Genomic DNA, 22,036 nt, shown 5'->3' with positions numbered 1-22,036 from the left:
ATATGAAAAATTACTCTTGACTTGTAAGTTGAAGTAATGAAATTTCATATCAATTTTTTTATATATAAGGTTGCAAATAATTTTGTTTAATCCAATCATATATGCAAAACTAATGATATTAAGAAAATAATATAGGGCACAAAATTCAATGTAGAGCCCATAGATGAAGACAAAAAAAATACCTTTAAGGAAGGCTATAAAGTCGTGGTTGCATGCCTCTGCCAAGAATCTAAAAGCCATACTAAAGAATTTGGTGCACCAGATCAGACACAAGTGAATTGGTCAAATGAAAAGTAAATCAAATTGTATAGCTGAGAAATTTCATGTTTCATGTTAATTTCCAACATAAATTGACTATTTATGTTTTATATATCAAACAATGATAACAATGCGCATTCTATTTCACTGCAACCTTCAAATCCTATCACAGAACCTGCGTGTGACAAAGGCCATGATGTGCATCATAGTGGTGGAGGTATTAATTTTCTATTGGAAATAAATTATGTAATTATTAATAGAATTAAACATCTTAAATTTTAATGGGTTGTGTAACCTTTTATTGAATATTTTAGAGCATGTTGAATATCATGGTGAATGAGTGGAGCATGTTTAAAGTGTTCAACATGTTGAGGTGGTGGATGATCAAAATTTTTTTATACATAATCTGGCATTGTCAGGTAAAGAAAAATGCATGTTATGTTCTACTGGATAATGCAATACTTGTAGCAATAAAAAAAAGTATGTGAATTTAACCCATTTACTTGTTATTGCAGCAGACCCCCCTTTAGTGTAGTAGCCTCATGCTCCTCAAAGAAGGGATCAAGCATCATAATTTGACATTACAGCCACAAGAGGAGGAGAATGAGGAAGATAGCGATGCTCCTATCAACCTTTTCCTTAATGAATCTAAGAAAAAAAATGAATTTTAAAAAATGCTCCTTGATAAACCTTGTTTGATAAACTTTGTTGGATAATGAAAGATCATTGTTTTAAGTAATTATCTATGAATGTTGCATATTAATATTGAATTTTATGTCATTTTAATGAATATTTTTATGTTTTATTGAATTCTTGATTAATGTTTATTATTAATGAATTTTTTATCATATTAATGAGTGTTATGTGATTGTATTGATTGAATGTTATAGTTCATAAATGGATGAATGAATGAATGAAGTATGTAATTAGATGTTAATGGGGAATTCATGATGTTAGGGGGAGGGGGGTGAGGCCATTTGAGCTTCCATCTTTACATGGTTGGCCTTGTTAAGTAGAGAATATTAAAGTATTCTTGAAACCAAGTGAAGCTCAAACTAACATACCTTCATTATTTAATCAAATTTCATCCATTCTAGGTCTTTTCTCATAAGTGCATTTTGAATCTATCATTGTAAGAAACTATCAAATAAAAAATTGGGAGGACCAATACTCAAATTGTTTGACATGAATAAACTTCATTTTGTGTAAGTATTCTCTTCTTGAATGCCTCAAATCTGCATGGTTTGTGAACTATTTGAGATCTTATTAGTCTATTTCATTTTTCAAAACTCCCTTTGCTTCTAAAAAAACTAAAATTAAAATCATATTCTATTTTATATACAAATAAATTAATATATGGACACATTGACAAGGCTTGCATATAGGGGTACTCCATGTTTAATCTTGAACAACTACTTTGTTCTTAGTGATGATGCTTGAGTTATTTTATCTAAATTTGACTATAAATACACTATTCACACTTATGCTATACTGAACTAATTTTATTAGCAAATCATATGCATGATGCAAACACCAATGTAATTTGATAGAATTTTAGATTTGGGTAGACTAATTTAGTAGCTATTTTGATGGTATGTTTAGACAAAATGTGGACATCAAATATTCTTTGCGAAATTCATCTTGTACTCATTTTACAATCATATCATTCCTTGACAAGACATCTAATTGCAAAATTCTATCAAAAATTTAGGTTCTTTGTATACGATTCCACATTTGAACATGTGGAATTCTATATATCTAATCTTAATACTTGGCGTGGTTTACTAGTAATGAAAAAGATATTTAATAATTGGCCAATCTACTATAAATTGTTACATGTTTTTAAAAATAGCTACCATCTAGACAGAAAATAATGCATCTTTAAAACTTTTGCTTCATTTAAATGGGTGTACATGTCATTAGAAAATAAATGAGATTGGATCTAACTCATTCATTTTCTAATTGATCTAACTAGCTTTTTATGTGGGATTCTATCATTATTTTCAAATCTATTTTTTAATCCAATTAATTTAACTGGCTTTATATGTGGGATTCTATTGTTATTTTCTAATGTATTATTGGTCCTAATTTTTATGTGGGATTTTATGGTCATTGGCAACCTTTCTCACCCCATGGGCATTTGGTCATTTAGTAGGGATGTTGCTTGTTGTCTACACACTATTTGGTTATGCTAAAGGTGTAGCCTTGCACTGTATGAACACCACAATTTCAAGGTAAGACTTCAAAAAAGCCACTTTACTAAATAAATTCAATTCCTTTTCATTATCATTTAAATTTTGTCTTCATAATATAGTATTACAACACTTTTACCCATGGTATTCAGTCAAAGTGTCCTGCCTCTTTGTTTTCAGTATTCAATTGTAGATGCTCAAGATAACTTCAATATGTTAACTTTTTTCTTGTTATTCAAGGTGGTTTCCTAGAATAGAATGGGCTATAGTAATAGGCCTCTCAATAGTTGGATTTTATCTAGGTAATGTGATAATCTTACTTACTTCTCCAATACTAATGCCACAAGTTGGAGTTTATGGACCTTTCCTTACATTTGAAGTCCTAGGTTTTCTTTGGCTCTCAATATATATGGGTTCCAAATATTTGTAATAATCCTCTATTTCATCCTACAATATCAAAATTAGACCTTTTTCTTATTCATGATGGAATTGAGTATTCTCCAATGTCTACTAAAAAGTCCATTGTCTAGACTACTCAAAGAATGCCTCCTTTTTGTCTACTATTTTCTAAGTTACCAACATGGGCGATAATAGTTGCAAATGTTATAAATAATTCGGTAAGCTATATAGAAAAGGATATTTTTACTTGAGCATCACAAGTCCATCTTTTTTTATGTCTAATAATTTTTTCTTCTGTTGTCTTTAGGGTTATTTTGTTCTTCTCTCTTGGATGCTAGTATATTTCAAAACTATAAACTTTCTTCTAATCGCAATGCATACTCTTTTTAATTTTTTTTTTAATAAAGGACTATGTCAAACCAAAATCACAAGAGTCATGAATACAATTTTAGTTCATTCATATTGAAATTTCACTACATTTGAATTCAAGCACATGTATGATAAAGTCACTTTCATCTTTGCATATAGGTATTTAACATAAATTTGAAGCAAGATGAATGGTTTAGTGCTATTCCATGGGGGAAAACGGTAGTTGTATGGTATGGTGTTGGTTTTGTTTTAGAATTTTTGGTTCAATATAGCTATTCAGTCACTATGGTGCACAAAATCATGCAAATTAGTTAAAGCTTATTCTATTTATAGCTAAATTGCTTATGTAGTCATAAGATTTTCAAATAAAAACCTTGATTTGTGACAATTTTAATTAATTCTTTTGTTTCCAAATTTTGTCTCAGCTCCTAATACCATGTTTACATCAGTCTACCACTTTTGCAATGGGTTTGGTTGATTTACACTGTTTAAAAAAAATAGATAAGCTGATTTCTTGGATTTCATAAAAAACATTGGCGAACATTTTATTGATTAGATTTTCATAAAATTTTCAGTATTCATAAAACTCCATGCCTTCAAATCTTATGACTACTTTTTAGTTTTCTGAAATGGAGAGCTCCACTAATTGTTTTATACATTTAAAAGTACTCCACAAGGCCATACCATTAAATGACAAGTTCTAACTTAAATTTGATCCTTGAGAAGTTTTGCCCTTTAATTAGCTTATTTCTTTTTAATTTTGAACTAATTACGTTTTTAGATATTGAGCACAAGGCACACTTACAAACTTTTTGTTTCAATAACAAACAATATTAATTACTTTTTTGTTGTAAACGTATGTAGTCAATTAGGTTTTTGGGTCCAGGAATAGCACTCCTTGGTCCAGATGTTGCTCAAAACCCAACTATTGCAGCAACGTGGCGGTACTTAGTTTGAGTTCATTCGACAAGCTAGTTTTCTTCTTGTCTTGATTGATATACCAGTGTCTTCATTTTCAAACATATTACAATTGGTCTTTGTATCTTATCGAAGTATATCATTCTACAGTTGATTCAAAACTCCTTCATTTGAATTCAATGTGTGTCAATAACTTTAACAAACTTGAACAATGATATCATGATTTTATCTACTTAGAAAAATGATTATTTGAATATTTGGATTCTTCTTTTTTTGATGTATAATCAGGATATAGCACCATTGTATGCAAGAGTTCTTCATGGTATGATGGTTGATCCCTTTTTTATCCTCAAGTTTCAAGGCAATAGATTGATTTCTTATTAATTAGATTCATTCATGACAACAATCTTATTCTTCATATCTATACTAGGTAGGTATCACAAATTCAATTGGGACATTTACAACCATTATGAGCACAATTAGAACATGGTATTTTGTTCAGTGGTTGGGTTCATTCTAGTGTTTCTTGACACTTACTATCATTTTGTATTTTATTTCAACCATCGTCTGGAATATGTATGCCACTGACAAAAAGGTATTTGGTTGATTTGAGAAGGTTATAGATTTTCATTGACAAATAGATTTTTTAGTTTGCTTCCATCTATACTAAATGCCAATATTGTAATAGGCTAGCAAGAAAATAGGCTTACATCCATCCAAATGATCTTCTTTTTAGGTATCCTAAAATAATGGGTTAACATTAGAAGGCTCGAGATTCATCATATGATTTTAGTCTGAAGCATTATAATAAGTGTGTATTCACATGTGTGTAGGTCCTGAGAGTAATTATATATTTGATCTCAGGAATCCTATAGAGTATGGCTCAACATTTTTGTCTCGGACCTTCTCAGCTTTAAATCAAGGTCATACTTGCCACAAGAGGCATAATTTTGTTCAAGTCATTAGATCATTGTGAATGTGAAAATCCAAAATTATCTATAAGATGGTGTTTTCCTTTGAACATTTATAACAAGTGAGAAATCAATTTTGGCATATTTATTATATCGATCCACTAATGGAAGATGATTAAACTTCATTATTTCAAGCACACTTTATGTCCAACAATGAGACAAAGATGAGAAATAATTTGTTAGTCCTCTAAATATAGATGCAAAAAATGAAAAATTGCAGTTCAACTTGTAGTCCTCTCGATATTTGGATTGTAAATTCTCAAAGACACTTGCAAGTGATTCCAATGTTAGAGTACCTACCACAACACTTTCTTGGATTCTATCTAGTGCTCCCATAATATCCTCTTTTTTGTCTATCTATTGTTTCTATCATGCAATCTCTTTCTAAAGCTACTCCTTCTCCTCTAGTATATTTCCACAAACTCTCTCTCGTGCCTTAAAAAATGATCAAAATTTTGAATTTCAACCTCTACCATATCTAAAATCAACTTCACATTGTGTTGTACTTCTGGCATAGGTGTTTGATCCTTGATAACTTTCATTTCAAAATTTCAAGATTCAAGTTTTAAGTTTTATTTTCATTATATGTTTAGTTTATCAATGATTTCCTCTAGTTTGATTATGGTGCATCTCAACTAGTTGCTCCAGTGATGCAATCACCATCTATCCCTAGATTGTGCAAGCACTTGTTGTTTTACAAAATCTAGATAGATATTGATAGTTCCAAAGCCATAAACCCAAAGACCATCATGTGTGCATCCCACTTTAGGGAAAAAAATGGAATTCATGATCTTGTGCATATGTTTTAATCACTTCCTTCAAACTCCACTGAGGTGCACCCATGGAATTATTTAGGTGAATCCTACTACCCATGGAAGTTGAGGCTTTTTGTTGAACATATGTTGCTGCTAAAGTACCTCAAATTGGCATTTCTCCATCATCCTAAGATAGCTTACATTCTCTCTAGCCCCAGGTTGTTCCACAGTCATACATGGAATGGTTTCTCATGGATTGGGTATTAAGAATGCAAAGTAATACTTGAAGATAAATATCCAGACTAATCATTGACTAGGATGTCATTGATGATTAGTCTAGATATTTATCTTTAGGTGTGATTTTTTTAGACCTTCTATATTTGTCAAACTTTTGACTAATCTTGGTCAAAACCTAACCAAGTTTGGTCAAACTTTTGACCAACAGTAGCCAAAATTTTGACCAACTTGTCGACAAGCGCACCATCATGGGTTTGGCATCCTGGTTGGATTGGCCAGGCTTTTCGATGAATATTGGTCAAAGTTTTGATGACCACATATGGAAAAATGTAAATACCAATTTGTAAACCTTAACCAAGGCTGGTCAAGCTTTTGACTAGCCTTTGTTGAAATTTCAATGAAATGATCGACCAAGATACCCTCATCAATTTGGCATCCTTGTTGGATGATGCACAAGTTTTGACCAACAATGGTCAAATTTTTGATGACCATAATGACCAAATGTAGGCACCAATTTCAACTAAGACTTGTGTGGAAAGTTCAACCTGAATAAGGATTTGTCAAATTTTTAATGGGAAGAATACTGATAGAGCCATTTGTAGATCATTTCACCAATTTGGGTAGAAAATTCAACCAATTCTCATAAAAAATAGAGGCCAATTCTATTAGTGACTTAATTAATTATTTTAGAAAAAAAGATAATTAACCCTCCTCTCATTCCTATCCTCTCATTACATCCTAGATGGCTTGAGACTTTTTAGCATAGAGATAATGGCACATGGGCACCCAAATAACACATTTTAATTAGAGCTATCAGATTTCTACAATCCATCAATATTACCATTCAATTTTATGGATTTGATTGTGTAAACAATTTTTTATCATCAACGTTTTAGATCACACTACGTGATCCATCATTAGGATGATCATGCAAACGAAGAGAGGAGAAAAGTAGTGTGATCCAAAACATTGATGATAAAAACTCATTTACACAATCAAATCCTAGAAAACTAAATAGAAACACATTTTAAGACAAAATGAATTTGACAATCAAGCATAGTAGGAGATATGTAATAAAGCCCAAGGGGTCATGAAGGATGAAAATGTAATAATGGGCCAAAAGTATCCAATAGAATTAGGGATAATAGTGTTGATATGTGTCAAATGGTGAAAATTGGAAAGTTCAAAGGGAAAATGATGTAATTAAATCATTTTTGAGATGCCTATACAAAATATTTGCCAATTTAGGCAATGCAATAGTTAGATAGGGAAAGTTGCAAAAGTTGTCAAAAAGTTGTCATGATAACTTTTGCAATTTTGGATCAACTATGTGAATTTGATAATCCAATGTTCAAGCCATTCAAAAATTGTTAGGGATGGTCATATTTATTGGTCAGAGTCCATATAAGGGTCATGTGATTGAGACACGAAATGCAATATGGATTTTGGTTGTTGGATATGTTGATATGAGATTGTTTTGAAGTGAAGAACTTGTAATGGAACAATCAATATTTTGTCAATGATGTCAAATTTTCTACCTACTAGTGAGATAATTTCTTTTTGGTCTAAAAGCTATCATTTAGTTGATTGATGAATAAGATTTGAAAAGAGGAGATAACAAAAACACCTAGAGAAAGGTTGAGTTATTTTGTATATAAAAGGAGCACTAAGACCAAGTACAACATTGATACTATAGTGTATTGTTTATCTACTTAAAGTTTGAAATGAAAGATTGCTCAAGTTAAGATTGGAAGAAGATCAAGTAAGAAAAGTGTTTGCCAAGACTTGTTGGGTAATTAGTGCAAGCCGAGCAAAAATTAGTAGAAGCCAAGTGAAAATCAATAGGTGTCAAGAAAAGGTGAAAAAAATGCAAGCTAAGTGAATGTTAGTATGTGCCGAGTAAAGATTGGTTGGTACCAAGCATCAGTAAACTTTAGTGTTTGCTGAGTGAGCTAGTGTTGGTTGAGTGACATAATAGTATAAATGCTAAGTGACTAGAAAATAATGTTAAATCAAAGATTTGACAAATTTGAGTCAACTATTTTGATTTTTTGAATTATGTGAAGCATGTGGAAGATAATTATGATGAGTTGGTTGCACAGAATTCAAGGTAAACTATTTTGAGGCAAATTCATTTAATCCTAACTAACCCTAACATTGAACAATTATGGTTAAGTAATAAAATATCTAAATTCTCTATTTATAGAGATAGTTGGTCAGAAACAAAGGTTGTCACATGTGAGAACCTAAGGAAGAAAAGGAGTCTAGGGAATTGCATTCAGTGGCTGAATAAAAAGAGACTACAATTGGCATATAAAACAAGAAGGCTTAAGGGGATGCATTCTTGAAGGGTGAACAAGCTATCAGAGCTAAAGAGTATGAATTCCAAGTAAAATTGAGGACTGAAACAAAGATATGTGATTTGCAATTAAGTTGTAATTTTTTTATCAAATCAAGTCCTACCATCACTTTTTAATAATTTTACCAGTGTGGATAAAATCCTTTGGATTAAGGTTGACCTAACACTCATTTTTATATCCTTTAACTGTTTGATGTTCTAATGGAATGGTCTTAAGTCCTTTAACAAGGCTTACTCCTAACAGGGTGATTGAAATCCTTTAACCATGTCACATTTAACAGTGTGTATTGTAGCCTTTAATAGGGTTGGCCTTTCATAAGGAATCACTTCAAAAGAGTGAGAATTAGTAGCATGTTACTAATGTTTTTTCTCAAATTGGGTTTCCATGTAAAATCCTTGTGTCAAATTGTGTGAATATTCTTTAGGTGTTTCATGTTTACATTTATACAAATTTGTTTTGACCTAGGACAGTAACCTACAAAGTTTAAGTATTGTATGATCTAATGGATGCATGCATGTTGAGGTTTTATGGATGTGGATATGATTAGTATTGAAAAGTTTTATTTTTAAATCTAGACCTTGGATAACTGATTCAACCCCCTCTCAATTATTCTAAAGAATTCCAACAATTGGTAGTAGATCCATAATGCTTGAGAGGAAATAGTTTGAAGGTACTAAGAGCTAAGGATCAAGATGTATAAAAAGGAGGTGCCCAAATTGAACAAGGAAAACTTTCCTACATGGCAAATTTTGATGAAGCTACTCCTAGGAGGTCTTAGAGACCATGCATAATCTACCATCACCACTATGCATGTTGATCCTACTAGAGTCCTAACTGTCGATGATCTAAAAAAGAAGAAAGAACTCAATCAGGCAATGTTGGAAATTTCCACTACCCTAAGTTACTCAAAGTTTGATGACATCAAGGATTGTGACACTTCAAAGAAGACTTGGGATGATTTACACATAATTAATGGAGGAGATACAAATGTTTTGAGAGACAAATCTGAAATTCTAAGAGTGAAGTTCGATGACATGAGAATACAAGAAGGTGAGAACATTATTCAATATTGCTCTAGAATAAAAGGTGTTGTGAATGCTATTAGAGGAGCTAATGGTATCATTGATGATGAGACTATAATAAGAAAAGTACTAACAACATTACTGCCTATCTATTCTATTAGAGTTTCTGCCATACAAGAACTAAGATGTATACTTGGTAGTAATCTATCCCTTGAAGGTTTAATGGGTAGGCTCACTGAATTTGAACTCTCTAATTTTGATAATTTCAAAACTAAAAATGTTGAATATTCTTTCAAAGCTAAACTATCATTAAAGGAACCTAAAGGGAAATAGAAAAAGGTCAAATATGTTTCTAGTGATAATGATACAGATGAGGAGGATGTAGAACAAACTAAAGAATTATTGACAAGGAGATTTCACATAGGAAAAGGAAAGTTCAAAGGTAAGCTACCTATCATGTGCTTTCCTTGTAATTAGGTTGGTCATATTGTTGCTACATGTACAGGGAAGAAGAACAATAGAAGTGGAGACAACTAAAGAAGTAAAAGAGATGAGGACAACAAAGATTATGAAGATAAAGGAAAGAAGTTTTTCTACATTGCTAAAGAGGAAACCAAAGATGGATTTGATGACCATGATGATGAAGTGGTGTATTTTGCAATGAAGGATGGTTCTGATGAGGATAAGGCAACTGCACTAGTATCTTATATGAACAAGTGTGATAGATGGATCACTAATAGTGGGTGTTCACATCACATGACTAGAGATTAAAGTGAGTTCATTACCATTGATTATTATAATGGAAATAGTGTAAGATTTGGTAATGATACACCCTACTTGACAAAGGTAAAGGATCAATCAAACTGACAAAAAAGATCATCTGTGATAATGATTATTATGTAGAAGGACTAAACTATAACTTGTTGAATGTGTCACAACTAAATAGTTTAGGTTGCAAAGTTGAGTTTGAGAATAAGATAGCAAAGATCTATGACACTGATGGAAAACTAATTGGAAGAGGTGATCAGACTAGAGACAATCTATTTTATTTTGACATGAATAATGCTACTTGTCTTGTTGTAGAATTTGATGATGTGTGGCTATGGAACAAGAGGTTATGTCATGTTAAATTTGATAACTTAGTCAATATCAATAAAATGAAAAGAGTCAAAGGTTTTCCTAAACTAAAGAAACCTAACAATATGATTTGAAAACAATGTTAGTTAGGTAAGATGACAAAATCTATTTTTAAAAGTAATACTCACACCTCTAAAGAAATTCTAGAATTAGTTCATATTGATTTATGTGGAACAATTGATGTGAAAAGATACAAAGGTGACACATACATTATCCTATTTGTTGATGATTATTATAGGATGATGATAGTTATGTTTCTAAAACAAAAATTTGATGCTTTCCAAATGTTTAAGTGGTACTTAGCTAGAGTTGAAAAAGAGATAGACAAAAGCTTGAAATATCTAAGATCTAATAGAGGTGGATAATTTACGTCAAATAAGTTTGAGATATTCTCTAATGATTAAGGAATCAAGAGACAAACTTCTGCACCTAGAATCCCTCTACAAAATGGGATTGCTAAAAGGAGGGACAAAGGTGTAATGGACTATGCTAGAACACTCATGATGGAGAAGAATGTTTCTTTGCAATACTGGATAGAAGTTGTAAGTATAGTTGTCTATACCTTGAACCATATACAAGTCAAGAAAGGTACTCATTCAACACCTTTTGAACTATGGTATGGATACCCAATGCAAAACATTTTAAGGTATTTGGAAGCAAGTGCTACATTCTTAAGGATTTTAGGAATGGTAAATTAGATGCTAAAAGTGAAGAAGGTATATTCTTTTGCTATTTCTCAAGAATTAAAGATTATAAATGTTTGAATACTAACACTAACAAAGTTGTGGAAAGTGCAAATGCGAAGTTTGATGAATATAAATTGGTCCATGAAGTTGAACCTATGAAGGAACTTGAAGAGTACAAATCCTTTATATACTTTTATGAAGGTATGCCTGCTAATGAAGTTGTTGTAAACCAAATTGTAAATCAACAAGTAGTTTTAGTGACTGTCAAGTCACATACAATGATTGTCGAGTTGCATTCAAGTACCGAGTTATAGTCAATAGTTGAGTTACAGATATAAGTTGAGGTAGATTCTATTTCTGAGATAAGTGTACATGAAAGGAATGTTGATATACTTGATAGAAAAGTACATAGTGATTTTGAAGTTGATAGACCCATTGAAGAAAGAAGAGAAGAACCAAGATTGTCAAAGTATGTTAGAAGACATTACCGTACTGAAAAAATTATTGGAGATAAAGAAGCTAGACCGATGACAAGACACATGTTGAGAAATGATACATGTTTGTTGAGCATGCATGATCCTAAGAAAATGAAAGATGCCTTAGAGAATGAAGACTAGTGTAAAGTCATGAAAGAAGATATTGAACAAATTGAGAGATAAAAGACATGGACTCTAGTACCCAGACCAAAGGACAAGAATGCAATTGGAACCAAGTGGCTATATAGAAACAAGCTAGATGAGACTGGTGAAGTCACAAAGAATAAGGCAAGATTAGTTTGCAAGGGGTATGCACAAGAAGAAGGAATAGACTATGGAGAAACATTTTCCCTAGTTGCAAGATTAGAAGGAGTAAGAACTCTGCTTGCTTACTCTACATACAAAGGTTTCAAAGTTTATCAAATGGATGTGAAGTCAACATTTCTGAATCGTATATTAGAAGAAGAGGTTTACATAGAATAAGTTGAAGGATTTTTTGATCCAAACAACAAGAACATGGTATGTAGATTACACAAACCTTTATATGGTTTAAAGAAAGCCCCAACAACTTGGTATGAAAGGCTTCACAATTATCTTATGAAAATTATTTTGAGAAGATTGATGATAACAACAATTTGTACTTGAAGATAAGAGGAAGTAAAGGTATTTTACTAGCTGAATTTTTTGTTGATGATATCATATTTGGAGGTCGAAATGCATTATGTAAAGCATTTGCAAATGAAATGAAGAAAGAATTTGAGATGTCTATGTTTGGAGAGATTAAGTTCTTTTTTGGTTTGTAAGTATATCAAATAAAATATGGTATATACATCACTTAGTCTAAGTATGTGAAGGAAATATTGAAAACTTTTGGTTTAGAGGATTCAAAACCAATAAGCACTCCTCTGGTAACATGACATAAACTTTCAAAGAATGATGATTTTGTTGATGTGAATCAAATATTGTATAGTACTATGATTGACAAGTTGTGATATGTAGTACATAGTAGACCTAACACTACATTAGTTGTTGGGATTGTTGTAAGATTTTTTGCAAATCCTAAGGAGAATAATTTGATGGTTGTTAAGAGAATTATGAGATATTTGAAAGGAATAGAAGACTATGGTCTATACTATAAAAAAAATGACAAATTTGAGTTAAGAGCCTATACAAATGTTGATTGGCCTGAAAACATTGATGGCATAAAGAGCACAAGCGGTGGAGCACTTTTCTTAGTAAAGAGATTGGTCACCTGGACCAACAAGAAACAAAGTTGTATAACTCAATCTATTGCTAACGTTAAATATGTGTCTATTGTAGTAAATTGTACAAATGTGGTATAGATCAAACAACTAATCAAAGGTATGAAGGAGGAAATAACTACACTTGTGGTACTTTATTGTGATAATACAAGTGCCATAAACATAACAAAGAAACCTGTGATGTACACAAAAACTAAGCACATTACAATCAAGTATCATTACTTGAGGGATTTGGTTCAAGACAAATAAGTGAGGATGGAATATGTGAATACAAAAGAATAGATATTTGATATATTCACAAAAGCTTTACCTAAGGATGCACATAAATATCTTAGAGGTAAACTAGGGGTGATACCCCTATCCAAAGCTACTTAAGAAGAATGAGTAGTGACCTACATCAACTGAAATGAATGTTGTATCTTACAACATGATGCAGTGGATCTTACTTTAGGTGTTGCCTAAAGTAATGAAGGAGTTGAATTACAAGACTTACAATCACATGCAAGGTAACAAAGGGAGAACCTAAATTGATTATATTTGCATATAGAGATGACAAGTCTTTGAAATTTTTGTCAAAGAAGGAGATACAAGAAAGAGTGACATAAGTACCTGAAGATTAGAAAGAGGGAGAGATACTCTACATAGGGAGATATAAGAGAGACTGTTGAGATTGACAGAGCTTGCATTACCCTATACAAAGGAATGACATATACTGATAGAGGGAGAAATTTCAAAGATATTATTTTCTTTTTGGTATTGGTTTGCCATCAATGCCAAAGAGGGGGATTGTTGTTATGAGATTGTTTTGAAGTGAAGAACCTATAATGGAACAATCATTATTTTGCCAATGATGCCAAACCTACTACCTGCTAGTGAGACAATTTCTTTTTGGTCCGAAAGCTATCATTTAGTTGATTGATGAAGAGGATTTGAAAATAGGAGATTAAAAAAGGACCTTGAGAAAGGTTGAGTTATTCGATATATAAAAGGAGCACTAAGGCCAAGTACGACAATGATAATATAGTGTATTGTTTATCTACTTAAAGTTTGAAATGAAAGATTACTCAAGTTGAGACTTGAAGAAGATCAAGTACAAAAAGTGTCTCCCAAGCCTTATCAAGAAGTTAGTGCAAGTTGAGCAGAAATCAATAGAATTCAAGTGAAAATCAAGAGGTTTCAAGAAAAGGTGAAAAATACTGCAACTCGAGTGAATCTTAGTATATGCTGAGTAAAGTTTAGCTAGTGACGAGCATCAATAAACTTTAGGGTTTGCCAAGTGAACTATTGTTGGCTGAGTGACATAATAGTATAGATGTTGAGTGACACCAAACAATGTGCGAATATTTGGAAAATTTGAGTTGACTATTTTGATTTCTTGAATTATGTGAAGCATGTGCAAGATAACTATGATGAGTTGGTGGCACATAATTCAAGGTAAATTGTTTTGAGGTGAATTCAAGAAAGATTGTAGAGGAAGTTTCTAGAAAAACCAAATGGAAAAATGGGTAGATTCATTGAATCCTACCTAATCATACCTAACCCTAAAATGGATGGCAGTGGTTAAGTTACAAAAGATCTAAATTCTCTATTTATAGTGATAGTTGGTCAGAAACAAAGGTTGTCATATGCAAGAACCTAAGGAAGACAAGAAGTCTAGGGTATTGCTTCATTCAATGGCCAAACAGAAGAGGTTGTATAGTTGGCATACATAGAAAAAAGGCTTAAGGGATGAATGCTTGAAGGTTGAACAAGCTATCAGAGCTTAAGAGTATAAATGCCAAGTAGAATGGAGGACTAAAATAGAGATTTGTAATCTGCAATTGAGTTGTATTTTATCAGATCAAATCCTACTATTACTTTCTAATAATTGTACCAGTGTAGATAAAATCCTTTGGATTAAGGTCAAGACTTAACAGTCATTTGTAAATCCTTTAACCGAGTGACATTCTAATGGAATGGTCTAAAGTCCTCTATCAAGGCTCACTCCTAATGGGGTGGTTAAAATCTTTTAACCAGGTCACATTTAACAATGTGTATTGTAACCTTTAATAAGGTTGGCCTTTCACAAGGCATCACTTTAGAAGAGTGAGAATTAGTATCATGTTACTAATGGTTTTTCCCAAATTGGGTTTCCACGTAAAATCCTTTTATCAAATTGTGTGAATGTTCTTATGGTGTTTCATGTTTTATTTCTGCAAAGTTATTTTGACCTAGGACAATGACCTACAAAGTTTAAGTATTGTATGATCTAATAAATGCATGCATGTTGAGGTTTTATGGATGTGGATCTGATTAGTATTGTAAATTTTTATTTTTGCATCTGGACCTTGGATAACTGATTCACCCCCCTGTCGGTTATTCTAAAAAATTTCAACAAGATGAAGGGATTCGGTTCTATTTTACAAAAAAAATTCATTTTTTTATGTACTTATGCTTTGGTAATTCATATTGGTAGATATGTTCTAATCATAGATTTTGAAACCTCACTGAATTGAATTTCTCTTCAATTTAGTTTTAACTTCTAGTGTTTATTACATCATATTTGGCAATAAATTTTCTCTTTGGTGGTCTAAAACCCTCATTTCCCTAGGTTTTATAGAAATGAAAGCATTTGACTTATCTTCCTGTGGTAAAAAATTTCAAAATATTGGAAAAATATAGATCAATGGATGTACATTAATGTTGTAGGGAACTGAGATCGATTCAATGAAACAACTACTTTTGGTAGCAAGCCCTAGTCCTAACATCCTCATGTGGCATGCCTACTTTGGTATGAAATAAAGTAATTAAAAGGAATTAAGCAGTTTGGGTGAGTGAAGAATTTTTTCAATGATGATAAAGAAGTATGAATAGTCCCAAGTGGTAGATTAGAGAGAAACAAGTTGTAGAGCAAGATTATTAGCTTTAGCAAGGCCTAATAGGGTTTATCCCTTAATGGGATCGATTTGAGTTCACCCGCTTATTAAACACTCAAAACTTGGTTTTAAAGTATTGCATATAACTCCCAAGAGGGAATTGTTGTCACTTAGGTTTGCACCCTTGTCCAAAGCCTATGCATGAGGACAACCTAGTGAAACATGGAAACAACCTCCAAGTTGTGGGACTTGAACCATGAGGTTGAGTCTTCGGAGAAGGCCGGCTTCCTCTTACTATCAAGATGCGCCTAATTACTCTTGGAGAGGAAAAGGGAGAAGGAGAGCATGAAAGAAAATCTACCTAATCTAATCTAAAGAGGTGATGCACCAAAATAGAGTGTTCAGACCAATCTCTGCCCATATATGCACTTTTGAACTAGAATGAAACTAAGGATATACACATTCAGACTTGCTTTAATCTAATAATCACATGCAGATCAGAAGACCAAGATGGATGACACAAGGAAAGAGAGATTCACTTATATTATCATTCATAGGCCAAGGAGATACAGTCATGCAGATAATAGATCTCTACAAAACACCAATAAGAGGCAAAGAGTTCTTGCACTTTCCTACCAATGGCTGAAAGAGATAAGACAGAAAATCATGTAGTTCAGAGGCACAAGGGAATTTACACTAAGAATCTGCAGAGCAATAATAGAGAAAACAGAGAAAGGTCGACCCTACAAAATTCATAAAACTTTGCCTTTATAGTTTAGGCATAACTCAGATGTCCTCTCCCTACAATTACTCCACAACTACTGCATTAAGTCCTACGGAGAACAATCATGGAGAAAATATGATCTGGATATGGATCTAGATGCAATGATATATGATCCCCTGTGTCAAATAATGCCTTGAGAAGATAGAAACGACACCATTAAGCCACTCTGACCAAGTAGATGGATCAAAAATGGGTAGTGGAGTGTCCCCTTAGTTTTGCACTCATTCGAAGGTGGTTGGGATTGATCATAAATACCAAATCGTGTGGGAGACCTGACTTCTTATCATTTTTGGTACATGAATCAGCAGAGTCAGCGAGTCAGTCAAAACTCACAATGAAAATGCACCACATGGACCAATAGTCTCATTTCTTTATGCCACCTTGCGGGTCTCCCTGAATTTGACCAGATATTTAAATTGACTGTGCCACCCTGCAAACCCTGACCACGACAGTCACATTAACTGTCGGTCGCTAACTGTTAATGCCTCCACCGGACCCATTGGGACACATGTCACTGAGGTGCTATGTTGCTATGCATATCCTTTGAGCAATTTCCCATAGTGAGATAGCACCCACCATGGATCTAGACTAATCTAACGATCATGAAGACTCGATGTATTACTGTGCTCTGCCCTTAAAACATCTGGGCCCATGAATCAACATCAGCACACTTGGCATCCAACTCAGCCCAATCTAGTACCATCCCTAGGGTTTCATAACACTTGGCCCCACCCTGCCACGTGTCGTCGAGGTGCTATGTTGCTATGGGTAATATCCTCGCAATTTTTTATAGTGAGATAGTGCCCACCGTTGAGTTTTTGAGATCTGGCAGTGAGCAAGATGGATCCGACCTATTAGTATACCAAAAAATAAGAAACTGACCATGTGCCAACCTGTCTAACAAGTCCTCACAGTTTCAACTCACTAAAAAACTTCAATTATTAATCTCCACGAGATCAACGATTGTGGAAGATCCTCATAATACTGTGCTTGCCTCATTAAAATCTTGGGCCCACAAAACACTTGGCAACCACCTGGCATAACTTGGCATTACCTGGCCCCATCGATCCACGTGGCACAATGGCGCTATGTTGCTATGGGTAATATCCTCGTAGCTTTCCATAGCGAGATAGTGCCTACCATCAATTTTTTGAGATCTGGCGGTGATCAACAAAATTGTACAACTTTACACCGAGTTGGCTGAGTGGACTAATGAAATATCACCACTGTACTATGACCCACCTAACAACTACCACCGAGGATGAGTTGTAATATTACTTGGAGAAGGGCGAGCCCATGACATCATCTATGCCACACGTTGTGGAGGTGCTATGTCGCTATGGGTAAGCTCCAAGCAATTTCCCATAGCAAGATGGCGCCAATCGTTGATCTAGATTGATCCAAGGGTGAGGAAACCTTCATGTGTTTGAAAGGGGCATGGGTCCAAGCTATTGTTTACATCAAAATATTTTCATAGCTGGTGATGAATCAAAATCCTCCTTCGATCATAGTCACTTTCCCACATTGCCTGAGGTCCCACCATGTTCTTTTACCAGTCGGGCGCTATGTCGCTAATGGCAAGAAGAACAAATTTCTTGATAGTGCCATGGCACCCTTCGGTGTTGTCACTTTGTCGCCCTCATGATAACCTCAGTCTTGTGAATTGAAAACCCACCTGCCATGTGGCAAGAAGGCGCTATGTCGCTATGGAAAAGGACTATGCAACTTCCCATAGCGAGGTAACCCCAACCGTAGATATCTTTTGATCTGATGATGGGGAAGCTGCGAGCCTACAAAAATGAACCTAGGAAATAAGGAATATCATAAGGTTCCATCATTTGAGTTTTTTGATATTCTTGGGATGTTTAAAATAACATTAAACCGAGAAGTGACCGTTGGGTGGGCAAGTATTTAAAATTCAAATATTTGGTGGGGTGCACAATATGTAACATTTGTGGTGACTCATAGGGTATGCTAGCCCACTATGCATAAGACCAGTGGCCTGAAGCATCCATTGGGCTACATAGTCGAAAAGATGTGGATTCTATGTATACTGTGAAACCCTAACCCTACCTCTAAGAGGAAAACTCTGAAACCCTTGTCTCTGCAACTGGAACCAGAGACGAAACTTTTTTCTGCAACCTTCAAAATTTCAAAACTTGCTGTCTCACGGATACAATCCTGTGCTTGTGCACTTCTTGGAAAAGCAGGGAACAAACTAGAAATGAAACTAAACTAACTATGTACATGGAATCTTAAACCCTTAGAAACATGGCTTGAGATAGATCACATTGATTGGGATAGGCAGAAACTCACCATCAAGCTTGCTTAACTGGAAAGCATTGGCCTGCTTGCAACTGACAATCATATAGGGACCACTCCATAATGCATCAAACTTTGAGTGTCTTCTTGGTTTTTCTCTATCTGTGTCCCATTTCAAAACCAAATCTCCCTCCCTAAAGATTCTGACCCTAGTCTTCCTGTCAAAACTCTTTTTTACTTGCTGCTGGTGTGTCTCTAGGGTCTGCATAGCTTTATTTCTCTTCTCTTCTAGCTCCATCAGCTCTGTCATTCTTACTGTTATGGCATTATCTTCAATCAACTCTAGCTAATGAGCTAGCTCTAGGGATGGGAACTCCAATGAAATTGGAATCCTTGCTTCTCTGCCATAGACTAACACAAATGGTGAATTCCCTATTGACCTCTTAGGCGTTATTCTATTAGCCCATAGTGCAGTCTTTAGTTTTTTATGCCAACACCTCTGGTTATCTTTTATTTTCCTTTTCATGATTCTAATCAGGTTCTTGTTGGAGGACTCAGCCAAACCATTACCATGAGGATAGTAATTTGAGCATGTGCTCAAATAGATATTATGATCCACTGCCCATGCACAAATCTGAGCTCCAACAAAAGACTTTGCATTATCTGAAATAATGGTTGAAGGGGCACCAAACCTGGTCACGATTCCATCAAGGAACTCAACAATTGAAGATTTAGTGGCATCCTTCAATGCAACTGCCTCTATCCATCTAGTGAAGTAATCTGTAGCAGCTAAAATCCATTTATGACCTGAATTAGAAGGAGGATTGATAGGGCCTATGAAATCCAATCCCCATTGAGCAAAAGGCTGGTCCACCTAAATGGGATGAAGGGGAAGAGCTACAAGCTTCTATTTACCAAAGAAGAAAGCACATTTCTCACACTTCCTCACATACCTATGACAATCATGAAATAGGGACAACCAATAATAACTAGCCCTCATGATCTTCATTGCAGTTGTCCTTGCTAAGAAGTGACCACCATCAGGACCATCATGAAGTTCTTTGATCATTCTTTCAACTTGGTCTGTATCAAGGCATCTTAATAGGGCTCCATTAAAATCTTTTCTAAAGAGGACACCATCAACTATGACATAAGGAATTGACTGTAATCTATATTATCTCCTTTTAGTTCTATCTAATCCTTGAGGGTATCCATTGCCTAATAAGAAATTCATCATATCATTCATCCAACTCCTTGGGTCAATATTTCTTACCTCTTGTTGCTCTATTACTATCATAGCAGCTTCCTCATCAAGTTCTTGAGATGATAACATCTGTTTACACAACCCCCTCCCTCTTACTAGCTTGGTAATCTGAATGTCAATATCATATTCCATCACTTTAGTAATCTAGCCAGCTCTTTTCTCACTAATATCTTTGCTCAAAAGGAAATCCTTCACACTGGCATGGGGTACTAACAAATGAATCTTATTATGAGACAGGAGGTGTCTAAATTTCTTTAAAGCTCTAATGACTGCAAGGGCTTTCTTCTCTACATAGCTGTATTTATCTTCATATTCTTTAAGCCCTTCACTAAAGAAAGCTATGGGCTTCTCGTCACCTTTATCATTTCTTTGAGTCAAGACAACATAAATGCTTGACTCATCACCTAGGGTATAAAGGATGAAATCTTTCTCAAAATTTGGATTCATGAGAGTAGGGGCTAAGGCTATGGCTGCCTTGATCTCCTCAAAACTTTCCTTCCCTTCCTTGGTCCATGCAAAGGCCATACCTTTCTTGAGCATAGATGTAAGAGGTTTCACCATGGTAGCAAGATTAGGGATAAATCTTCTCACAAAATTTATCCTACCTAAGAAACTTTGCAGCCCTTTCTTGTGTTTAGGAAGAGGGAGGGCAAGTATTGCTTTTGTTCTCTCTAGATCAATGGTTAAGCCATCCTTAGATAAAACATGTCCTAATATTTTTCCTTGGTTAGTAGCAAGGACACACTTGCTTGGGTTAAGGGAAACCCCAAACTCTCTGCATCTTAGGAAAACCTGTCTTAGATGATCAAAATGATCCTCTACATTCTTAGAATACACTATAATATCATCAAGGTAAACTAAGACAAACTTGTCAATCAATATTTTCAAGGCCATCTCCATTGCCTTCTGAAATGTAGCACATGCATTGGTTAGCCCAAATGGAATCTTACAATAAGCATAGGTACCCCATTTAGTGGTAAATGCAGTCTTGTATCTATCAGACTCTTTAACCAACACTTGATTGTAGCCAAAAAATCCATCAAGAAATGAAAATCTCTTTGAACCACTGACCTTGGACAAAATTTTCTCCATAGAAGGGAGAGGATGGTGATCTTTAAGGGAAGCTTGATTAAGGCCCCTAAAGTCCACACAAAATCTAATTTCTCCATTCTTCTGCCTAACAGGGACAAGGTTTGCTACCCATGATGAGTGTTTGATGCGAAAAATTATATTGGCCTCAATCAACTTGGATAGCTCTTTTCTCATTAGGGGTTCAATCTTGGGATTCACTGGTCTCTATTTTTGTCTTACTAGTTTGCCATTATCAACTAAATCTATAGTATGCTGAAATAACCTTGGGTCAAAACCCTTTAAATCATCATATGTCAAGGAAAATATATCATTAAATTCTTGACATAGATGAATAAAATTTTCTTGTTCAATTTCAGAACATACCTTCCCTATGTTTAAGGACTTTCCATCAGCAATCATGATTGGAGTGTAATCACCTTCATCAGTAGCTAGGTTCATGGCCCTGCCTCTTGCTTGATCATCAGGATTGAAAACACTCTCTAAGGTAATGAGACTCTTAGGCAACTTGTTGGAGCTGAGGTTAATGATTTGGTCACCATACTAATCCTATAGTCTTGACTAATTTCTCTTTGAAAATTCTGCCTCATTCTACAAGAAGCTCACAATTTTCTCATCAGACTCAAACACTTGGCAATGGATGTTGTTATCAGGGATAATAGGCCTTACTACTACTCTGATTTGTTTTTTCTTCTTTTCTTCAAGATTCCCTGGCACATCATAAGATGCACCTATTGCTG

General features: G+C 34.2%; 1 pseudogene; it reads left to right on the top strand.

Moving 5' to 3' along the window:
- The first annotated feature begins 2,352 nt into the window (after positions 1-2,352).
- Positions 2,353-4,175, top strand: LOC149538435 (putative anion transporter 4, chloroplastic; annotated as a pseudogene).
- The last annotated feature ends 17,861 nt before the right edge of the window (positions 4,176-22,036 follow it).

This window comes from Cupressus sempervirens, chromosome 9 (assembly GCF_028749045.1).
Source record: "Cupressus sempervirens isolate cs-2001-9-10 chromosome 9, ASM2874904v1, whole genome shotgun sequence".
NCBI classification, from domain to species: Eukaryota; Viridiplantae; Streptophyta; class Pinopsida; order Cupressales; family Cupressaceae; genus Cupressus; species Cupressus sempervirens.
The sequence above is the reverse complement of the archived record's forward strand: the minus strand, read 5'-3'. Positions and strand labels throughout refer to the sequence as shown.